The 24,623-nt window shown below is 38.1% G+C and overlaps 1 protein-coding gene and 1 long non-coding RNA gene across 3 annotated transcripts in view; one reads left to right on the top strand and one right to left on the bottom strand.

The window, feature by feature from the left end:
• Positions 1-858: 858 nt before the first annotated feature.
• Positions 859-3,573, bottom strand: LOC128737692 (uncharacterized). 2 transcript variants are annotated; one of them, XR_008412045.1, is made up of 3 exons: positions 3,365-3,573; positions 1,215-1,261; positions 859-1,146 (listed from the first exon to the last, which is right to left on the bottom strand). It is a non-coding gene; the product is annotated as an uncharacterized LOC128737692 (long non-coding RNA). The 2 variants fall into 2 exon arrangements; XR_008412046.1 differs by lacking the exon at positions 3,365-3,573 and adding an exon at positions 2,633-2,929 and having other exon boundaries at positions 1,215-1,320.
• Positions 3,574-5,727: 2,154 nt separating this feature from the next.
• The window catches only part of LOC128734139 (vacuole membrane protein 1), a 118,192-nt gene continuing 99,296 nt past the window's right edge, over positions 5,728-24,623 (top strand). Inside the window, exon 1 of the mRNA XM_053828175.1 lies at positions 5,728-5,832. The gene's annotated coding sequence lies outside the window, so the exon portion shown is untranslated. The remainder of the gene's footprint in view (positions 5,833-24,623) is intronic.

Raw genomic sequence — 24,623 nt, 5'->3', positions numbered from 1 at the left:
ACAACGATCACTTTCTTAGCCAGCGGGCAATTTTCCTAGTTACGCTTACAGTCTACTTAGAAAAGGAGGTTCTTGTGAGCAGAAATGGAGCAGCGGAAATTTTGGGAAGTATGTTTCGGATGTGCAATAAATTCTTGAATTATATATAACCTAGTTCATTGATTTCAGTGAAAACCAAACAAGTCGATGGCTTTCATTTGGATATAAAAGATTATCCTGCGGGCGTTCTTCAAATGGCGTCCGAACTGGTAACATTTTTGTTGCTACTGAAGCGGCCGAGGAGCCATAAGGTATTGCAATTGCTAATTTTAACAGTGAATCAACAATAAAAATCTGAGTTTCAGGATATAGTCTACCTGCTAAAGCCATTAGACGAGGGGATCCCGCATAGTCAAATACCATACGCCAATGATTTTCCGTATAGTTTTCTAACCATTTGCTGTATAATCATATAACCATATGCAGACTATACCCAGCAATGGTTTTGACTATGTGCCAAATGGTAAACTGAGAAATAACCATTGTACGAACTAGTCGTTAGGTTTGGTTACCATACAAAAATGCTGATTTTCGCGAACAATTTTTTCGCGATACCATACTTGGTATGGTGGACATACAGTCGAAGAAATTGTACTAAAACTGCTACATATATAGTATTATTATGGTATTTCGGAAAAAAAAGATTCACATTGAATGACAGGGACAATGATAATTATATGGTCTCTAATGGTGCATGTAACATTGCACTAATGGTTCTGGCATAGTTAAATGATTGTACCAGGAAATCGTTGGCTTATTCTATTTAATGGTATAAAAATTGTTTTGTAATAAAATAGGATTCATTTATTTTCTCATAAATTGTACAAAAAATTTGTGAGGATGCCGAACAACACTGCGGCAATATATGTTCACTTCGCCAACCACGAATAATGTCCCAACGTGAAAGATGTTTCGACGACAATATTGAAGCGACCCGTAATGAGTGTCGGCGACGAGTAGCTCAGGACTGAATGAAGTGGAGACGAGTTTCTGATACGGCTGACCCCGACGGCTGTAGCCCATGAAGAAGAATACGTGGCCAGAGTAACCCTTCTTGTGTACACATTTTTGTGTATCGATGTGTACTCTGGGTCTTTTAGAAATTATCTATAATAAGAAAAGAAAAACTATATGATATGAATTAAATAAAATCATATTTAGTATGTTTTACCTACATTTTTAATATTGTTTATCGGAGGAGTTGACGACGCACAACATCTCACTTGAAAATTGTAAAACAAAATGGCTGTTTTTGCATTGAGCATCCCGCATAATCAAAAACTATTGGCAAAACGGTAGGTATTATAAATGTACTATATGACTAATAGTGATTGTTCGTCATATAGTTTCATATCATTTGCTACCATTCGAAGTCATGGTTGTTTAACCATTGAGGTACGATATTGTATATAGTTAGTACTAAATAAATAGTAAGAACGAAATACCGACTATGTTTCCTATTGTTACCATTTGTTGTATAGTATGCTCAATGCAAAAACAGCCATTTTGTTTTACAATTTTCAAGTGAGATGTTGTGCGTCGTCAACTCCTCCGATAAACAATATTAAAAATGTAGGTAAAACATACTAAATATGATTTTATTTAATTCATATCATATAGTTTTTCTTTTCTTATTATAGATAATTTCTAAAAGACCCAGAGTACACATCGATACACAAAAATGTGTACACAAGAAGGGTTACTCTGGCCACGTATTCTTCTTCATGGGCTACAGCCGTCGGGGTCAGCCGTATCAGAAACTCGTCTCCACTTCATTCAGTCCTGAGCTACTCGTCGCCGACACTCATTACGGGTCGCTTCAATATTGTCGTCGAAACATCTTTCACGTTGGGACATTATTCGTGGTTGGCGAAGTGAACATATATTGCCGCAGTGTTGTTCGGCATCCTCACAAATTTTTTGTACAATTTATGAGAAAATAAATGAATCCTATTTTATTACAAAACAATTTTTATACCATTAAATAGAATAAGCCAACGATTTCCTGGTACAATCATTTAACTATGCCAGAACCATTAGTGCAATGTTACATGCACCATTAGAGACCATATAATTATCATTGTCCCTGTAATTCAATGTGAATCTTTTTTTTCCGAAATACCATAATAATACTATATATGTAGCAGTTTTAGTACAATTTCTTCGACTGTATGTCCACCATACCAAGTATGGTATCGCGAAAAAATTGTTCGCGAAAATCAGCATTTTTGTATGGTAACCAAACCTAACGACTAGTTCGTACAATGGTTATTTCTCAGTTTACCATTTGGCACATAGTCAAAACCATTGCTGGGTATAGTCTGCATATGGTTATATGATTATACAGCAAATGGTTAGAAAACTATACGGAAAATCATTGGCGTATGGTATTTGACTATGCGGGATACTATACAACAAATGGTAACAATAGGAAACATAGTCGGTATTTCGTTCTTACTATTTATTTAGTACTAACTATATACAATATCGTACCTCAATGGTTAAACAACCATGACTTCGAATGGTAGCAAATGATATGAAACTATATGACGAACAATCACTATTAGTCATATAGTACATTTATAATACCTACCGTTTTGCCAATAGTTTTTGATTATGCGGGATACGGCTTGAACAGAATCGCATTGGCAAGAAAGCAGAGACTGAGCGAGCAGAGACTTTGTTGTGTAATAATTTTTTAAATAAAAGATAAAAGAACATCGACAATGTGATTTCCGATCGACTATAGGGTGTTTAATATTCTGTCGCCAGCACTAAATTGGACTTGAATCGATCAAACCGGAGGAGGAATCGGATGAGGAAGTAAATAAATCAAACTAAATAGGCGGATGAATGGAGGCATAATGTTATGCAACCTACACAACCCGACGAAATAGTTGGAATAATAGGTATATACAATTGAGTTCCCTACCAAATCGGAGGAGGAATCGGATGACGAAATAAGTAAGTCAAAATAAATAGGCGGATTAATCGATGCAAAAATTTATGCAACCTACGGAACTAAACGATCAGTTTTATATCCCGATTAATCAACCTATTTCGTTTAGTTCCGTAGGTTGCATAATTTTTTGCATCGATTAATTCGCCTATTTATTTTGACTTACTTATTTCGTCATCCGATTCCTCCTCCGATTTGGTAGGGAACTCAATTGTATACACCTATCATTCCACCTCTTTCGTTGGGTTGCGTAGGTTGCATAACATTCTGCCTCAATTCATCCGCTTATTTAGTTTGATTTACTTACTTCGTCATCCGATTCCTCCTCCGATTTAATCGATTTTAGTATGGAACCCAATTTCATACATCTATTAATCCTCCTATTTCGTCTAGTTCCGTAGGTTGCATAATTTTCTGCCTCGGTTAATTCGCCTATTTAGTTTAATTTACTTATTTTGGCATCCAATTTCTTCCCCGATTTAGTCGGTTTTAGTAGGGAGCCCAATTGCTTGCACCAATCAATCCACCTATTTCGTCTGTATCGATAAATTTTATCTCCCGAATAATCAGCCTATTTCGTCTGCTTCCGTAGGTCGGCTCTAAATAATCACCCTACTAAAGAGCCATCGTAGTCGGTTCTAGTCGGTCTAACATCAGGCGGGCTCAGGAGTCGTGGGCCCCACTGACAGCTGAAGAGCTAACTCGTGTGAAGAGTGGCGAATATATGATTTCTCGTTTACGCTAACGCTATTGTGCGCGCATTCCCTTACTGGACACGACGGTTGAAACCACCCCGTAGGCAGGCAACCATGTTTTCGCTGCCAACATCTCGTGTGTGCGAAAATGAGATACCATGTCAGCACTGCATTTCACTCAACTGCCAGCAGTCTGATTTGGGCCCGCTGTCAAATTTTGAGCCCCGGACATGCTGTCGCTGACGTTCACTGCAGCTCGATATAGAGATGTCAATGGGGTGGTTGAAACAGTCGTGTTTCTGAACGGTCGTAAAAAGGGTCGTTTTTAGCTTTTGACAAATAAAATGTCAAATTGTGTCATCATCGCTGTTTCATTATTGGAACCAATCGAGCAAAGTAAATAAACCTAGGAATTACCGTTCTATCAGAAGAAACGGAATGAAATTCAGCATGAAATGAATTTGTATTTTCAACGCCGGTTTGCCGAAATTTCATAGTGAATAAAGTGTAGTTTATCCTTCATTATCCAAACAAGCAATAACAAAGCAATAACGTTCGTATTCGAAAACAATTTGTTTAATGCTTTTGTATGATTAACACGAAGTCACGATTAAGGTTGCGACGCAGAAAAGCAGAAACGCAATGAGCCTGTGTTGCCAGTTATGGCGATAAAACATTACATTGTGTTGCCAATTTAGTCATTTTTTACCTTTTGAACGTTTGAAACAATATCTGAACTCCCCTCGGAATCCATCGATCAAGTAAATGCACAATAACATCTTGGCATCGAAAACATGGCTGTCTGCCAGCTACTTGCCTTGGAAAACCGCATTGCATTAGAGTGACTATATACTATATATAGTATACTATATATAGTATATAGTCACTCTAGAAGTGAAGACATGTCTTTTAAATGGGCGGAAAGGGTGGAAAGCCGAAGGAAGACAAATGAAGACATTTTTCCTTGATTCGTGAAGACTTTTCCAAAAATCACCTGGATTCCCTGGCGACATGTCATCCCAAATGTATATGCAATGTAGAGTGACTATATACTATATATAGTATACTATATATAGTATACTATATATATTTTTGGAAAAGTCTTCACGAATCAATATAGTATACTATATATAGTATATAGTCACTCTACATTGCATATACATTTGGGATGACATGTCGCCAGGGATGCCAGGTGATTTTTGGAAAAGTCTTCACGAATCAAGGAAAAATGTCTTCATTTGTCTTCCTTCGGCTTTCCGCCCTTTCCGCCCATTTAAAAGACATGTAGTCATCCCAAATGTATAATGCAATGTAGAGTGACTATATACAGTGGACCCACGTTCGTTTGAACGGTTCCTCATGCAAACTAACGGGGTTACTTTTTAATTTGAAAAACTGGTAACCCGAAATATACTGAAACCGCTGTGAACTGGCCGCCCTGCTCTTTGTTATTGTTTTGGTGGTTTGTTTTAGTCGGCAGTTGCAAGTGCGAATATTGCATTTTCCGATCGAATTTCTATCTTAATCGTTAGGAAAACGAAATGTGAAACCGATTAAACACGCTAGGTCTGTACAAATAAATCGTGTTTATGTGCATTGTCTGCATAAACAAATGATATTATGTTGAGAATGACATTTGAACCATTTTTAATTTGCACGTCGTGCAAACCAGCGGGGTTCAGATTAAAAAGTGTTCAGATTAAAAATGGCCAAACGAACGGGGGTCCACGGTACTATATATAGTATACTATAGTATACTATATATAGTATATAGTCACTCTATATTGCATTATATATAGTATATAGTCACTCTACATTGCATATACATTTGGGATGACATGTCGCCAGGGATGCCAGGTGATTTTTGGAAAAGTCTTCACGAATCAAGGAAAAATGTCTTCATTTGTCTTCCTTCGGCTTTCCGCCCTTTCCGCCCATTTAAAAGACATGTCTTCACTTCTGGCATCTCTGCATGTCGCCACTCTGTATATAGTCACTCTATTATTTATAGCTGAAAATATTTAAGAGTGTACAATGTCATCCTATTATAAACACAAGCCGATACAAAGTTGATACCGATAATATAAGGATATAAGTGTATCGTACTATCGTACTTCTTGCTGCTTTTGTAGATTATTGGTAAGTATAATTTAATACGATAGTTTTCGGAAATAGCTTAAATTTTTATGCCAAGACCTTGTATTGCAAACTACGCTGTAGAATGCGACCACCATTTCGTACCATTTTTTTGAAAACGTGTTTTGAAAATACTTTTCATACATGAATGCATGAAAAAGCTATTCAAATTTACCATGAATCTTCTACAAGCTACATGTTTTCAGGCAATTTTACCACCTTTCATGGTAATATCAAGTAATTTTGACTATTATTCTGTTACTTTTGTTATGCATCGGGGTAACACCGAAATAAACGTATGGTGTAGGGAATTTGGACAACCTAAACAAATCATCCAATATCCCAAAATTTATGCATAAAAACTTAGAAAAGTTGAATAGTATGCTAAGATTAACTTGTTTTCTGTTTACCAGCTGAGTTTAACTATTGTCTCTAATTTAGTTTTGCTAAAATATGAAATAATGATTTTTTGGCATCAAAATTTTATTTGGGGTGAAACCCGCTGGGTTGAAATGGACAATGTGTAAAAAACTGTTTTTTTTTTTCGAAAGAAGAATAACATTGTGGCTCATACCAGGTAATTTAGGAATTCATAAATTAGTAATAGTGTTTCGAGCTCAATTCTGTTTGAATGGAAGAGCGAGTTCAGAAATTATGCCAATATCACTACTTTTCTCGTAAGTCAACAAAACCGATAAAACCATACTTCGATGAATGTTGATCGTATTTAAAGTCTTATCACACATTTGTTACATCCAAGTGCATCTGAATCAGTTCCTGGTGGCTCAGGGATAGTGGTCAAACCTGAAGTTGTAGATAGAAATAGAATAACTGTTCGACATGTCAGTTGGTATAAAATTCCGGAGTAATTTGCGATTAGGGCGCAACTAGCAAAATGTATACAATGAGGAGAATCATTGTGATAATTTGCAAGTACATTTTCAAGTCGTAATTTAAATAAAAGTGAGAAAAATCGTATTTAAAGACATAAATTGGTGTCGAATAAAGCAATCATATAGTTTCCCAACTATACTGTATTAAATCTGTGCATTCATGCTCAATTTCTAAGTTTTCTTGTTGAAACCGTTGAAACGAGCCTCAAAGCATGACAATGAGACAATGAGATTCGCCAAGTGCTACTTCGCCTTGTTTTATGTAGTTTCGCCTGTTTACATGCGCCCCCCCCCCATGGGTAGGTGGTTTGACGCGTACTTCGGCTAACCGACCTAAATCTTAGTTCCGCATGTAGAATGTAATATCACAGACTAACAGACGTAACACTTCGAACAAATTTTCTAACAAAACATCGTTTCAATGACACCCCTAAAACTTGGAAAAAAAACACTAGCATCACCTAGTGCAGTCTTCGCGCTACGCAAAGCAGCTTGCTATAAATTTAGCAATGCTATAAATTTATTTGTATATTACCTGACAACCGCGCCAGTGCAAGCGAGCGGCGTTCTCGCGCAGCGACTGTTGTTTGAGTCTTGGCTTAAGTGAACATTTGAAATGATCGTTTTTATTGGCGATGGAATGAGGCTTCAGTGTTACGTCTGTTAGTCTGTGCATTCACTATGGTTCTACAAAAGTTAGACGAGATTTTTTCAATTAAATATGACATTTAACTAAAAAACTAATTTTCTCACTTTAGGGGTCCTTAAAGTGACCTTAAAAATGACCCACATCCCTAAGCTCAACATCACTTGTTTTATATTCAATCCTAAGACTTTGGTCAAAATTTCAGCCAAATCAGTCAACATTTGCAAATTGGAGACCATTTTTAAGAGTTGTAGAATTTGTTGCTTCTCATATATCACCCGCCTAATCTTACATCATGTAGGTACAAGATGCTCAGTTGTAAGTTTAGGCGGGTGATATATGGGAAGCAAGCAATTCTACAACTCTTAAAAATGGTCTCAAATTTGCAAATGTTGACCGATTTGGCTGAAATTTTGACCACAGTCTTAGGATTGAATATAAAGCAAGTGATGTTGAGCTTAGGAATGTGGTTCATTTTTAAGGTCACTTATATATATATATATATATATATATATATATATATATATATATATATATATATATATATATATATATATATATATATATATATATATATATATATATATATATATATCAGTGACGACTCGTCCGCATGTTCAACCTGCTCATAGGACAGGCAAATAAAATTCAGCCCAATAAAATTTCGTTTACACCGACGCATATGCAATGCAATACGAATTTAGTTTAGTTACGAAGCTGTTGCCAAATGTTAGCCTAGGTAGATTAATAGAAACTACTATCACTGACCAACTGACATGACACTTAGTAGAAAATCTTTTAAAAACCATCGTCCTGCACATTTTGCTTGCACACTAGGACCCTCTGTTATGCATGTTGCGGAGTAGTTTGCATTTGCAGGGTTTTATGCTGTAGGGTTTTGTACATTTGAATGGTTTTATATCGAAAACTCAAAGCAAGACTGGCGCGCGCGGTGTGGCCATGTTGCGAAACATGCTTTTTTGAAAAATGAGTAGTTTTTGATTGGACGATGGAATTATCGCGAGTGTCTCGTCTGTTTGTCTGTGCTACTATATATCTAGCCTGAGTAAAAGGTAAAGTTTATTGGTAACATGTATCGAGGTCATGATTCTTGGTTACATTATAATAGCGATTGATATGGAAACAACCCAGGTAATCAATAAGCATTTCCAATGCAATTTAAAAGCAAGCCAATAAGCATTTAAGTTGCCTTAAATGCTACTTAATTGCTATTTTGGCAAAATATGCGGCTACTTTACTGCTAGCCCTCTTATAGTGCTGACAATGCTTATTTGCAGCTAGTTACCAACAAGAAGAATTTAAATAAAATTGTGGATGCCAATTTACAACAGTTATGCAGTCAAAAAGCTGATAAACAACAACCTGCAGTATAAAACGCCAGGGATGCTAATAAACGACTGATTTACTGCTTATTTCAATGCTTATTGGTTACCTGGGAATACTTATAATTCTATAAACACATGATCCTACAATAGTGAGTTGTTTATGACAGCTGGCGTCGTCTGACAGCTGGAGTCGTTCTGACAGCTGGCGTCGTCTGATAGCTGGCGTCGTCTGGCAGCTGACGTTATGTTGACAGCCGGCATTCTGCTGGAACCGTATAACAGTTACCCTGCTACACTGAACGACAAATTGGTGCGGTAATTCATTTCAACACTTCCCCGCAATTTGCACGTTCAACACATTGAATAGCCTTCTATGTGTATCTGTAGGTAACCCCTTTGTGAATGCATCAGCTGGTTGTTCTGCGCTGTGTATGTACTGAAGCTTTAGCCTGCCATCCTTGATTTGATCCCTGATGAACAGATACTTTATATCCAAGTGTTTTAATCGTTGGTGTGATCGGGGTTCCTCTGCTATGCTGATGCATGGTGTGCTGTCTTCCATTATTGCGAAAGGATTTATTGGTATCTCCAACTCATCCAGAAGCTTTGTTAACCACATACCTTTTGTTGCTGCACACAGGGCAATCAACTCAGCTTCACTTGTTGATAGGCTAACAGTTGGTTGCCGTTTTGATGACCATGAAATTAAATTTTCGCAAACAGAAGGAATGCATATCCTGATATTGATTTTCTATCATCAGGATCATTAGCATAATCTGCGTCTCCAAATCCAACCAAAATATGGTAATCCTTTGCTTTTGAATAAACTATTTTTGTATTACTTGTTCCTCTCAAGTACCTCAGGATTCTCTTTAACACTGACCAATGCCAATCGGTAGCACAATTATTATATTTGCTCAGCAGATTAACCGCTGCACTAATATCTGGTCTTGATGTTAGTGATAGATATTGTAGACACCCTAGCAATTCTCTATATGACACATTCCGCCGTGACGTTACAACGTTTTGACTTTTCTTTGCACAGTATTTATGTTTTAGCTGGGAAAATCGTTGAGAAACCCCCAAATATTATTATATATTTGGAAAGAGCATAAAATTTCCTATTAAAAGTGGACAAATTAATAGCATTTGCTTTGCCCAGATTGTTTTGGAAAGCAAATATGTAGCGTGACGTTACAACGCGCCAGAAATACGTCTTTTGGTTCTTCTGTTAAAAAACATGAAAATTCTGCTCTCTTTCAAATTTTATCTAAAGATTTTCTTCTATGATTTGATAAGAGATGAATACTGAACAACTTGCCGTTTTCAGAATTCCGATAGTTAGTGAAGTTAATTTTTAAACAGCTTTTACTTTTCGTGACGTTACAACGCTCTGCTTTGCACAGAGAGGGTCGTAGCTCCGTTGTAACGTCACGAAAAATCTGTTCATTTAATATTCGTTAATTATCGCTGTTGCTGCCCTCTGTACATGAGGGATAATCCAAAAATGTGTTGTTAATTTGTCTTTCACTATTTCGCCTACGTAATTGTGGGGTTGTTCACAAATTACGTCGCGCTGTGGGAGGGATGCTAAGAAAGTGGGACATAAGTAATAGCATCGAAACCTTAAGACATAGCATAATAGTTGCTTCAGAAAAGTTTCTTCATTTAAAAAGCACTTTCTAGTGGTGAAGAAATATTCGGACATTAGGGTGTCCTCAAGCAGATACAAAAAATATTTTCTCTATTTTAAGTCAGAAATGGTTGCTGTCTACAGAAAATTTGTAGAAAAACTAATTTTAAGAAACTTTGTTGAATGGTTAAGATTTATATTTCTTACATAAAAAAAGTTATAAGCCAAACTCTTAGGGACACCCTTAAAAATTTTTTTTTCGATCTAGCTCTTAAATAACCCTTCGTATGGCTTACAAATGTTTTAGGAAATTGGTAATCTAATTAAATTGCACATTTTTGTCGAAAATAGTAGAGCACTATCTTTTTCCCTTTAGAAACTATCACTGGCTTTTTTATTTTTATATGTACTCTTTAAGAGGGTGTGTCTCGGGGGAGAGCAGCTATGAGCAGCTAATCTCACTTGTTTTTTTTGAGTTAATTTATGCTGTATTCCACCATGTACAACTTAGGGTAGAAGACTGTGGAAAATCTAAAAAAATATATGAAGGCAACCGTAGGTGAACATGTATAAATAAAAGAAACAAGGGATAGCTCCTTAAGGAAAAAAGATAGATTTCTGCTATCTTCGACGAAAATGTGCAATTTAACTCGATTACCAATTTCTTAGAACATCTAAAAGGCGTACGAAGCGTTATTGAAGAACTAGATCGAAAAAAATTTTTTTTAAGGGTGTCCCTAAGAGTTTTGCTCTATAACTTTTTTCACGTTAGAAATATAAATCTTCAGTATTCAACGAAGTTTCTTGAAATTAGTTTTTTTACAAATTTTCTGTAGACAGCAATCATTTCTGAATTAAAATAGAGAAAATATTTTTTGTATCTGCTTGAGGACACCCTAATGTCCGAATATTTTTTCACCACTAGAAAGTGCTTTTTAAATGAAGAAACTTTCTTGAAGCAACTATAATGCTATGTCTTAAGGTTTCGATGCTATTACTTATGTCTCACTTGTTTTGAATCCGTCCGGCTGCCCGCCGTGACGTTACAACGCGAGCTTCAATCAGTTGTAACTTAGGTTCTACTTAACTTATCATCATTCTTTAGGCACCGTTTTAAAGGTATTTTTGAGTACAAAGAGAATATGGATTATTAGATTGTTCGAATTTGTACTTTTCTGCGAAAGCTAAAAAGTACACCTTTTTCGTGACGTTACAACGCAAAAAAATGGCCCTATTTCATCCACTTGAAATACAAAATAACTGCAAAATTACATCCAAACTATTTTTGGAATGGATTCAGCATATATTCCTTTGTAAGTTGGTCGAAAACAAATGATATTATGAAATGTTTTAGCGCACTGTAGCAGTATTTTTAAAAATATCACGAAAAATCATTTATTTCTTGTAAATTTCATTTATTTTCGATACACGTTTTATATAACTTCCGAAAATGCTAGAATATCAGTCATGGCAGTTTTGAAAGGTTCAAACATTGCCCAATCATGAAAAAATATTCAACAATGCTAAAAGCAACTTTTATAAAATGTCTGGTTGGTATACCGGCCCGCGGAATGTGTCATATGGTTAAATTTTCATTGGTCTTGAACCATTTCGTATTTGCATCCAATGGTGTCCCCACTGGTTTACAATCGCTCATCCCAAATCTCTTCAGTAGTTTCTCTACGTATTGAGATTGGGAATTCAGGAGCATATGTTTTTCAAAGACGCGATTTATTTCCTTACCCAGGAAACGCTTAACTTTAAATAAATCTTCCACTTGGAATAACCTTCCAAGCTTTTATCCATACTCTACCACCAATAACCTTGGCAATGAGCAAAATATTGTAGGTATGTGCATCCGAGAATGTCCATTTTGAATAGACAGTCTTTACACCTTTTGGAACACAGTTGACCACTGTCCAGGTGTTATCTTGATGTGGCGAATCTATTTCTTCTTCAATAGCACGCTTCCATTCTTGCCAGTGTTTGAGTTTCTTTAGTTCTTCTATGCTCTTAGGTATCCCCTCTTTAGTCATAGTGGCTGTTTTGGCTGTAAATTCTTGATACCAGAACCGTTGTCTTTTATCCTTCTTTCTTCGTCGTAATGATTGTTGCTCTCTACGATCATTTCGAAGATCATAATTCTCGACTTCCCCACCATTATCGAATCTGACAAAGTGCATGTAGTTATGTTTAAAGGTGTCTAAACAACGATAGCCATCGTTTGTTTCCTGCTCTATGCTTTCGCAAACGTCAGAATGTAGTAGTACTAATATTCGGCTTCGTCTTGGTTGTTTCCAAAGATGAAATTTAAAAGCTGCTTGCTTCCCTGCCAAACAACCGTTACATTCATTTGCTGCATTTTTTATTGACGTATAGTTGATTCGCTCAACCATTTGCTTCCTCTTTTGAATGTTGATTTTCTTTATCTTCTCCGAAAATCTTTCAAAAGATGATAGTTATCGCATGTTTACTGCGCAGTGCTTCCGTACACATCTGAATTTTGCCAATTCTAATGACCATTTTAATCTTAGCTTTTTCAACCTTTGGAATTTGAAAGCTACCTGCTTCCCTACCAAACGTAGATCTGTTGTATCAGTCACTGAAGTATAGTTGATACCCTCAACCATTTCCTTCTTCCTTTTCGTTTTCTCCGACAATCGTACGTTTAGTGCTCCATGCTTCCATAAACGTCTGAATTTGACCAATTCTAACAATCGTCTTAATCTTGGCTTTCTCAAGTTTTGGAATTTGAAGGCTGCCCGCTTCCTTATCAAAAATACATTCACTGTATCTACTCCTGAAGTGTAGTTGATACCCTCAACCTTTGCCTTCTTTTTGGTTTCCTCCGACAATCGTTCATTAGACAACGATAACAATGTCAGGTTTACTGCTCTATGCTGCCGCAAATATCTGAATTTTACCAATTCTAATGGTTGCTTTGATTTTGGCTGTTTCATGCATTGAAATTTGAAAGCTACCCGCTTCCCCGCCAAACAACCATTCCATTCATTTGCTATCTCTATTACTTCTGAAGTGCAGCTGATACCCTCAGCCATTCCCTTCGTAATTAGCATCTCTATTCCCGGATTTGTCAAGTGCGCTAGTCTTTTATGCCAAGTATTAAGACTCACTTGATATCTGTCTAATGCTGAGCAGATTTCTTGTTTGTTCAATCCATTGACAAACTTCCCCGAAGTATCAACTTCGTTCTCGAAAATGACCTTTTCGTTCGTAAAAGTAACCCTTTTATTATCTTCACTCGATATAATTATCGAAAGTAATGCACGCTTCGTAGCCCGAAGGTTTCTATTAACTTTTGCAGTTGTTTCCTTGATTGGTTTACGCAACTCCTCTTCTTCCGACAGCGATTCGTCATTCGCTCTGTGGTCGCATGCTCCTGAATCTGCTATGGCTCTGATTATTTTGCTTCCCCTATTGTTGTTCCTGCCAATTCTCATCACGTATGCTCTCTTGGTTTCCGTCTTGTTCTGCAAACGTATTTCTTTTTCATTGTACTTTTGCAACAGTGGACAATTACTCTTATAGTGTCCAATTTCATTGCATACAAAACATCTGCTGGTTAACTTCTTAGACTTCAATGCAAAGTTGTGACTTTTCTCTTTTTCGGGTTCATCAACTTCTGCGTCCAGGAATACCTGCTTTAAATCGGCGATTGTTTTCTTACAGAGCTCTTCATGAGATTGGATCATTAGTGACCCCTTCATAAATTTATACTTCATCGGCATAGCAATTAGCAGGGCATGCACTTTGCACTTGCTATGCATGCGAGATATTAGCACCCATACGATTCAACTCCCTTAGCACTAAATCGTACTCTTCAAATATCTTTTCCAGTGTTTGTAAGTTATGCTTTATACCAAAGAGACGGTCTCGCATATTTACTACTGCGGCAGACGGCAGTACCGGATTTCTGGTACGTCTTTACAAGAACGTCCATGACTTCCTTTGCATATTCCAGACCGATGACCTTGTTCAACACATCGTTGTTGATCAGCATAATTTCATCCATGGCTTCAATGTCTTCGAATAATCGCTTCTGCAGCTTTTCCTTTCTTGCTGCCTCCTGCTCAGGAATAGCTCCCTCTACTGGTTTATAGAACGTTTCCTCCATCGGCGTACGCAGCAGTGTGTGTATCAGCTGCATTTTTGCCATGCGAAGCTCCACACGCCACTTCCAGACTGGGAAGGTGGCTCGTTTGCCATCGAAGATTGTTTCCCGATCGAAGCCTCGCACTGCAGTCAACAGCAATGTGAACTCGAGAGTGCCCCTCTCGTAGCCACCGTTCTGCCGACCGCTGCTGCCGTTGTTCCTATCCGCCGTGTTGGCAGAATCGAAGTATGCAGAGAATTACCGGGTTAACCACTTACAGTAGTATTGCCGCAATCGGATCAAATGATGTAAAGTCTCGTAAGTAAATTATATTCGAACCATTCGATTAACCACCGAAAATACACGTTCAGCAGTTTTGCTGCAACAGGATCAAAGGGTCTGACGTCCCGCGAGTAAAGTGAGCTCAGGAATTATCCGGTTAACCACCGAAAATATCATGTCCAAAGTGTCCGATGTCCCACGACTAAATCGAACTCAGGAACCATCCGGTTAACTACCGACAATATCACGTTCTGCAGTTTAGCTGCAGTCGAATCAAAAGATGTGACGTCCCGCAAGTAAAATGAATTCGGGAACCGTTAACCACCGAAAATATCACGTTCAGCAGCAGTACTGCACCAGGGTCAAAAAACCTGAAGTCCCGCAAGTAAATTGAGCACGGGAACTATCCAGATTGAACCTCTTTCACCGGTTGGCTGCTTTTCCGTCAGTTGCCTCTAGGTGCGCCGGTATCTCCAGTTAACGACTGGGTGTGTGGATTTCCAGTTTACTACTGGATTCGTGGACTGCCAGTTACCTACTGGGTCTGCTCTACCAGCTGACTACTGGTTAGCTTTTTAAATAAAGGAATTTCTTCCTAGGATTAGTAACCCTAATCCACAAAAACTCTACTCTCCACTAGATGATCTTGAGGTTGGCTTGGCCCATAACCTGTTAGCCTAGGTAGATTAATAGAAACTACTATATATCTAGCCTGAGTAAAAGGTAAAGTTTATTGGTAACATGTATCGAGGCCATGATTCTTTCTTACATTATAATAGCGATTGATATGGAAACAATACTTATAATTCTATAAACACATGATCCTACAATAGTGAGTTGTTTATGACAGCTGGCGTCGTCTGACAGCTGGAGTCGTTCTGACAGCTGGCGTCGTCTGATAGCTGGCGTCGTCTGGCAGCTGACATTATGTTGACATTCATTCATTTCAACTCCAAATAAATAAAACCCGCGTCTTGACCCTTGCTTTGGGTTTGGCATTTATAGCAGAATAGAACGCTAATATAAATACTGTTGACTTATTTCGTGTTATGTAAAAGAATAGTTTCTAAAAAACCAAAGCAACAAGTTTGCTTGAGCTAATAACACAGGTCTGCAAAAATAAAATTTTTTTCAGATGCATGAGATATTTTAGGTGAATCATATGTTTTTTGGGGTGCTGAATCCGAAATTGACTTCCGTTTTTCTCCATCACGTACAGATTTTTTGCAAATTATGCTTCTTATATGGAAAAGTCACAAATTAGATGGAAAAACTATTATCACAGATTCGTATTAAAAAATCTAATTAAGATCTTTTTCTGTTATTTCAGTAAATTTTTACTTAATAAATACAGGAAAAACACTACTGGACTGAAATTTTTATCTTTACTCTTTTTTTGCTTTTCAACACTGGTTTAATGTCCTCAGGTACCCTCACTTACGCAAATTCAACTGCTGTGCATCACAGAAGCAAAATCTGTAAAAGATATGTAAAAAGCATTGGTAGAGCTGAATATAATCTACAATTTTGTTGAATAGAGTAGTGCATTATTTTTTCCATTTATAATAAAGACGGCCTTTAAGCCTTGTTATATAAATAGAATGTTTGTTTGAGCTAAGGATAAAGTTGCAATACTATTACCACGTAAATACAAAAATAATGGAGTACTCAATTCAGAAAGATTGTAGATTGCATTCAGTTCTACAAATGTTTCATACATGACTTTTATCAAATTTGCTTCTATAAGGCAGTACAGTCGACTGAGCGCAAGTGGGTGTATTTGAGCGCACCAAATTTGCTTTAAAATAATATTCTCCATAGTTTCTCCATCGTATATGGTTTTCTTCCAAAACATGGTAGGGTTTACATTAATAAATACAATTCTGATGTAAAAATCAATTTTTTAATGTAATTTACATCCGGGATATTTCTGCTGCTTTATGTCTAAAACCAACTTTCAAGATTATTCAACAAGTATCACATGAAAGCGTGACGTGATAGACAATTTTTATTATTTTTTCTGAATTCAGTGGACAAAAATCTATAAGAATCAGTTGAAAAATCTTATGCAGTTTTTTTGATGCAGACCTGTGTAATTCATTTAGTCATTTGCACTTGGCCTTAATAAAAACGCGATCAAAATGGCATTGTTCGCTATTCACTATAAAGATTAATTATTTTGAAAATGAGCTTTTATGAATATAGTGGGAATTTATGTTTAATTCGTATCATTAAACATCCAAAATTATTGTTTGTCAATAGTTTTGACGTAGGACTACGTCTTTGTTTACTATACTAGGACTGGGTAGCACTTTGTGATAACGAAAATAGACGTGTAACGTTTGAATGAAAGATTTCAAATGCTAATAACTACTAAACTACTGAACGAAACTGAACAATTTATATGTCGTTGGATAGATAAAATGACCAGCTATTTTATAGGGGTGTAAGAGAGCAATTTTAAGGGGGCGTAAGAGGGGGGGCTTCTATACCAGCGATGGCCAAACTGCGGGCCGCATGTGGCCCTTTGAGACGATTCGTGCGGCCCGCGGACTGATTTGAAAGATGGTGGACTTAGGAGAAATTTTTTGATGACATAGGAGTCCCTCAGTTTAATCGTTATGCCTCGCGCATGTTGTGAATCTGAATGCTTTGCGGTTTCAATATCATGGTGATTCCTAGAAAATGGTTTTGTTGTCACCTATTTTGCATTTTGTTGTTATGCAGAGGAATGGCTAGAGATTACTGCGGCCCGTGGCATTCAAAAAAAATTTCAGCTAAATCGGTCTACTAGATTCTGAGATACACGTACCGCCAGCTAAAGAAACATCGTTTCGGGGAAAACGCGTTCAAAGCTTCGTACAGCACAGCACTTCCCTTGATGTGACTCCACAATATTCGCCGTAAGTTTTCAACGAGATCAAATATTAAAAAATCCTTTTGTCATGACATTTCTGAAAGTATAAGCGTCTCGAAAATGCAAAAAAAATAAAATTCGATTTTTACGACTTTCCAGAGTAGGGTCCCCCCTTAAAGTGGATTAGTTTATTAGTGTTTTAAGACAGGGGTTCAGAGTTAGCTCTTTTGGTGTAATTATTAGTTTAGTAGTATTTAAAGGGAGACAGTTAAGTTGGGAAAGAGGGAGGGACCATCAGAGCACTTGTTTGAAGCGGTGGGCCTAGGGAGAGTGAAACAGTTAACTTTCTAGGGTTAATCTTGGCCCGATTAACAACACATCGTGGATAATGAGCGGGCTCTTCTCCCCACCTGCTGGAGTCATTCTGCATTAAGACGGTTTATTCAACGGTTGACTTAGGCGACTTAGCCCTTGGAAGGAGATTCTCTAAATCCCTGGTACGTGTAAGTGATGTTGCTTATCGACCAATTCCCTTTTGGCCCTTCATACAAGTGGCGGGAAGCATGACCAATCGTTGAATATCTTCAAATCTTTTTGACATGATAGGCTCATTGCTATGAACGGATGTTCTGCTAAGGCAGGTGGTAGTACCATATATTCATATTCATATTCATATTCATTTAAAGGGAGACAGTTAAGTTAGATTCTTGTTCTAGTGTGACTTAGTTAATAAAGTGTTAGTTATAATAGTTATATAACGCTCTTTTATACACTAATTCTTTAAGCTACACCACTATAATTCGGAACGGCTCATATGTCAGATTATGTACCATAAGGTCGCCATTCACCGCTCAGCTCCATTTACCACTCATTTCAAACAAAAAATGCTTATATCTTTTTAAAATGGTTCATTATTGTAAAAACTATAAGATATACAACCCTAAGGGTTGTACGAAAGGGTGACGTAGGACTACATCAGATCATCAGATCAAAGACTAATGTAAACTGCATTTCTGACATATGACACATTCCAGCGTTACGAGACACCATGAGCAACCGTTTTTTCGAAGCAAATTTGTTCATATTTTACCAACAGTCTGACGAATATCTTTCAAAATAGGTGTTTTGAGATGCTATTTAGTAGTACTTTCTCAATACCAGGGTGAAATATTTATTATAATAAGCATCATTGAATAGTGGCGGAATACTTTTCGTTACGGGACACCATCGCAGAAAATGCGTATTCTGAACATGATTCAAACATTTGCAAAACTCTGCTCTGTTTCAAGTTTTTCAAAGTCGACATGTTCCGAAAATTTTTAGCTGAAGGCAGCCTGAAACTCAAAATGTAAAAGTATATTCAGGTTTTGTGTTTAGTTTTTAAGATATAATAAAAATCATTTCGTTACGGGACACCATGCGCTGTTGGGCAAACGGTATTCTGCAAATGGTGTCCCGTAACGGAAAAAAGTACAAGGGTCCATGCCTAGTGGCACGGGCGCAGGTTTGAAGTAGGACTACGAATGTAGTGCAATTCGTCTCCCAATGCTAAAGCCGGTGATATTTGTATGAATTTCATATATAGATACTCAAGTTGCGCATTAAAGAATTGTGTTCTTAGTTCTTACATGTGATACATGTTGGTGCAGATTTGGGGAATTATTTCGAACAGTTTCGGGTAGATGCAGATTATTTTTCGCAAAAATCTGGCATCCCTGGTTCCGCTAGGCAGCTTTAAACACATGTGTATGTGATACGATTTGTTTTTTCGACTACATCATGGACACGCTGCTGTTTTGTTAAGGAAGGTTGGGAACACGATTACGATTCTGCCTGGACTGGCACTGGACCGCTGGCATCTGTATTTTGTTTCGTGATGCCGTAATTTACAGCAATTTGCCATTACGTATTACGTTACGAAGGTCGTCTGTGGTGTGCTGGAAATGGCAAGGTCGCAGAAGTTTTACTATTTTCGCAGCTAAATAATAAACAAGCAAAGTAAAGAATGAAAGTTTCAATTTAATCATTCGTAAGCAAAATACTGCACCGTCTGGCAGCTTTGTTTTAAATACATCGATGTTTTGAATCCAATACGGTCGGCGTAATTTCCACTCCACACCAAACAATAATCGGCTGCTGCCAAATTTTACCACCTTTGCCGCGTCCGGACAGGGAGATAAAATCGTAACTCTCATTATTATTTGTAACCCAAACAACGCGAAAATGATGCCGTTCGCAAAATCAATTCAACTGCTTCATATACTTATTCAGTAGTTCTTAAAAGAACTGATTGTTTTCTACCAGCTGTTAATAATACAAATCGAAGAAATTTACTGCTTGGCAGCAGCTTTTTTCGAACAGCATTCTCCGTTAGAACTTCTTTTGGCTTTGGAGTTTTCGATGCCTTTGCTATGGTCTTCATTGACTTAGTAATCTTGCTTCTCGCTAGCAAGTTTGGTAGGCGAACGAACCGGAAGCGCCAGTTCTTTGTTTGGACCAGCTTTCTCTTGTTGAAAACTAATTTCAAAGCCTTTTTCACGAATGTGTCCAACTTTGAAACGTCACAATTGTAGCTGGCGGCGATATACTTCTAGACGGCTTGCAACGAAGATCCGTTGACTCTTCGGTTTATTGGCGTCTCGCTTAGTGAATTTGGATGTCTTCGTTGCCTTATTCCGGGGAAGAACAGCTGAAGCTCAACGATTTTCGAGCGAATTCTATAGATCGTAAATTAAATACAATCAAACTTTGAACCCTTTGATTCAAAGGGAATTTAATCCATAGCTCTTCTCCTATATATTTCTGTCATCCGTGTTAGGGAAGTATTGGCGTGGGAAGGCAAAAATTTTTAACAAAAATAAAATTAAAGCAACGTCATGAGTTGGAAGACCGCATGGTGAGTCACCACATATTTAACGTTTTATAGATCAATTTAGAAGAAATTCTTCATGATTTAAAGAATCAGCGACATTTGGAAATTTAATTAAATAAATTTAGTATACAGAAAATTTTCATCTCTTCATTAACAAATTCGTTCGTCCTAAAAAGGACGGGTTGTGGTAATTTATGAGGTTGAAAATCCGGCCAGCAGAATGGCTTGAATGTTTGAAACAACACCTCTCAGGGCAATGGTGACAATGGTTACCGAACAGAGCATTTTCCATTAATTCAAGCTCTTCCGCTCCCGTAACCAAATATTCTAATATAGCTGATAATAGATCGATGCTCCGGTACCAACGCGTTCGGCGCACTCTACGCCAAACAATGATCCGCTGCTGCAGCTGCGCTGCGTTTTACCAGTTTGCCAAGTCCAGTGAGGGAGATATAATCGCAACTCTCTGTCTGTTCTGTACCGATGCCAATGCGAAAATGATGCCGTTCGCCGGCTTACTTCTGATTATATACCAGAGCAAACGGCAGCAAGTTGTAACAAAGGCGGATCAACGTAGGGCAGAGAATCATAGACACGAAAGAAAGGCGGTACAACGTACAACGAAACCGTACAATACATTGTTTGAACAAAACCGGTGTCCGGTGCTTCCTTAATGAAGAGCTACCAGTTTCTGCACACGCACAGCAACTTAATATGAAGCATCGACATCGTCTTCATGCCACCGAAAATCAGTGGAAAGGCCGCAAAGCGCGATAGAAAAAAGAAGACAGAAATATTCTTCGGAAGGTTTGTCTTAATACAGTTTAAACATGTAATTTCTGACGGGCGCGTACTTCGAACGCTCATACTAAACTGCCAACATCACTTTAAAATGTGAGAAAAATCAATTTTACTGCTTCGTATACTTTTATTCAGTAGTTCTTAAAAGAACTGATTGTTTTCTACCAGAAATTAGTAATGCAAATCAACGAAATTTACATCTAGGCAGCAGTTTTTTCCGGGCACCTTCTCCGCTGGAACGACTTCCTTTGACTCTGGGGCTTTCGGTGCCTTTGCTACGGTTTTCGTTGGCTTAGTAGATTTTTGTTCGGGGGTACCATCGCATATTTACTAGTACAGCTTTAATCGGAGCCGCCTTTGCAGCAGTTAGCAAAGATAAATTGTTTTCGTCCGTTTTATCAACCTTGAACGAATCGGAATCGCCTGTTCTTTTTTTTGGACCAGCTTTTCGACAGCTAATTTCAAAACCTTTTTCACGAATGTGTCCAACCTTGGAACATCACAACTGTGGCTAGCGGCGATTTACTTCTAACGGCTTGCAGCGAGGATCCATTGATTTTACTGGGTATTGATAGCAGCAAAAACCATATCGTTCGCTGGCGAACGAGTCGGTGGCTTCTTCGGTTTGTTGGCGTCTTGCTTGGTGAATTTGAATGTCTTCGATGCCTTATTCCGAGCAAGCAGCACCAACTGAAGCTCAACAATTTTCGAGCGGATTCTATAGAGCGTAAATTAAATACAATCAAAGGTCAGCTTAACCCATAGCTCATTTCGTATATATTTCTGTCATCTGTGCTAGGGAAGCATTGGCGTGGGAAGGCAAAAACATGAAAATAATGAAATAATGAATATCCGTCTAAAATTTTCTCAATTATTAAACGTTTGTTTGGAAAACATGGAATCTATTGTATTGTTATGGATTTTTTGAAAAATTTTCAATCGATTGATACCAATATCTCTAGAATCTGTTGACGGATGACTGAGTTATAAGCGTGCAAATCATAACCACTTTTCGTTACATGTTCCCTTTTCGTTTTTCTAAAGTGCACCCCAATATAGAAATCAAAGAAGTAGTCCTACTTCAAAATAAACTGCATTATATGGTTTATTTTCTCTAGATTTCTGTTCAGGCCGTCATATTTTCTATATCTGGTCTAAATTCACTATATTTTGTAACAATAGTGTGCTGATTTGGTTTGTGATAGTCTGGTAATACGACATACGCAACGAAGTATATGTAAGGTAAAGTTTACTTCCTGGTAAATAGAAATACCCATGTGAGAACTATACTGAAGTATTATAATGAAATGCTTGCCTAATCTTAGGGTTTGGATACATTAGTAATTAAAATGTAGGGGTTGTGGATTAATTATGTAACGAGTTTTCCCCATTGTTGACTAATCGCCCCCTCCCCCTATGTAAGATTTTGCATGATTTTGGCCAAAATAACAAAATTCAAAAATTTTATTTGAAAAAATTTAAAACGGTAAATGAGGTTCGTCATGATGCGAAAGTTATGCTTTATTTGCGCTGCACGCCAAAATGGTATTAAATAGCAAATATTCGAAAATTAGGTATTTTGTTTTACTTCAGACGTATCAGTTAACGTATCATAACGCATAAATTTAAAAGTTTTTAAGCAACTCTACTATTTCATGCAACATTAACAACTCATGTTGCTAACCATAACTATAACATAAGTTGCTATAAAAGACTAATTTTGCCTATTCTTTAAAATAACTTTGTTGATAACTTGCAAATTATTCTACAGTCATAAAACAGTTATATCTATACCTATAAAGAAGGATTTCTGTCTGTCTGTCTGTCTGTCTGTCTGTCTGTCTGTCTGTCTGTCTGTCTGTCTGCCTGTCTGTCTGCCTGTCTGTCTGTCTGTCTGTCTGTCTGTCTGTCTGTCTGTCTGTCTGTCTGTCTGTCTGCCTGTCTGTCTGTCTGTCTGTCTGTCTGTCTGTCTGTCTGTCTGTCTGTCTGTCTGTCTGTCTGTCTGTCTGTCTGTCTGTCTGTCTGTCTGTCTGTCTGTCTGTCTGTCTGTCTGTCTGTCTGTCTGTCTGTCTGTCTGTCTGTCTGTCTGTCTGTCTGTCTGTCTGTCTGTCTGTCTGTCTGTCTGTCTGTCTGTCTGTCTGTCTGTCTGTCTGTCTGTCTGTCTGTCTGTCTGTCTGTCTGTCTGTCTGTCTGTCTGTCTGTCTGTCTGTCTGTCTGTCTGTCTGTCTGTCTGTCTGTCTGTCTGTCTGTCTGTCTGTCTGTCTGTCTGTCTGTCTGTCTGTCTGTCTGTCTGTCTGTCTGTCTGTCTGTCTGTCTGTCTGTCTGTCTGTCTGTCTGTCTGTCTGTCTGTCTGTCTGTCTGTCTGTCTGTCTGTCTGTCTGTCTGTCTGTCTGTCTGTCTGTCTGTCTGTCTGTCTGTCTGTCTGTCTGTCTGTCTGTCTGTCTGTCTGTCTGTCTGTCTGTCTGTCTGTCTGTCTGTCTGTCTGTCTGTCTGTCTGTCTGTCTGTCTGTCTGTCTGTCTGTCTGTCTGTCTGTCTGTCTGTCTGTCTGTCTGTCTGTCTGTCTGTCTGTCTGTCTGTCTGTCTGTCTGTCTGTCTGTCTGTCTGTCTGTCTGTCTGTCTGTCTGTCTGTCTGTCTGTCTGTCTGTCTGTCTGTCTGTCTGTCTGTCTGTCTGTCTGTCTGTCTGTCTGTCTGTCTGTCTGTCTGTCTGTCTGTCTGTCTGTCTGTCTGTCTGTCTGTCTGTCTGTCTGTCTGTCTGTCTGTCTGTCTGTCTGTCTGTCTGTCTGTCTGTCTGTCTGTCTGTCTGTCTGTCTGTCTGTCTGTCTGTCTGTCTGTCTGTCTGTCTGTCTGTCTGTCTGTCTGTCTGTCTGTCTGTCTGTCTGTCTGTCTGTCTGTCTGTCTGTCTGTCTGTCTGTCTGTCTGTCTGTCTGTCTGTCTGTCTGTCTGTCTGTCTGTCTGTCTGTCTGTCTGTCTGTCTGTCTGTCTGTCTGTCTGTCTGTCTGTCTGTCTGTCTGTCTGTCTGTCTGTCTGTCTGTCTGTCTGTCTGTCTGTCTGTCTGTCTGTCTGTCTGTCTGTCTGTCTGTCTGTCTGTCTGTCTGTCTGTCTGTCTGTCTGTCTGTCTGTCTGTCTGTCTGTCTGTCTGTCTGTCTGTCTGTCTGTCTGTCTGTCTGTCTGTCTGTCTGTCTGTCTGTCTGTCTGTCTGTCTGTCTGTCTGTCTGTCTGTCTGTCTGTCTGTCTGTCTGTCTGTCTGTCTGTCTGTCTGTCTGTCTGTCTGTCTGTCTGTCTGTCTGTCTGTCTGTCTGTCTGTCTGTCTGTCTGTCTGTCTGTCTGTCTGTCTGTCTGTCTGTCTGT

The sequence above is a fragment of the Sabethes cyaneus genome, chromosome 2 (genome assembly GCF_943734655.1).
Source record: "Sabethes cyaneus chromosome 2, idSabCyanKW18_F2, whole genome shotgun sequence".
Classification (NCBI taxonomy): Eukaryota; Metazoa; Arthropoda; class Insecta; order Diptera; family Culicidae; genus Sabethes; species Sabethes cyaneus.
The sequence above is the reverse complement of the archived record's forward strand: the minus strand, read 5'-3'. Positions and strand labels throughout refer to the sequence as shown.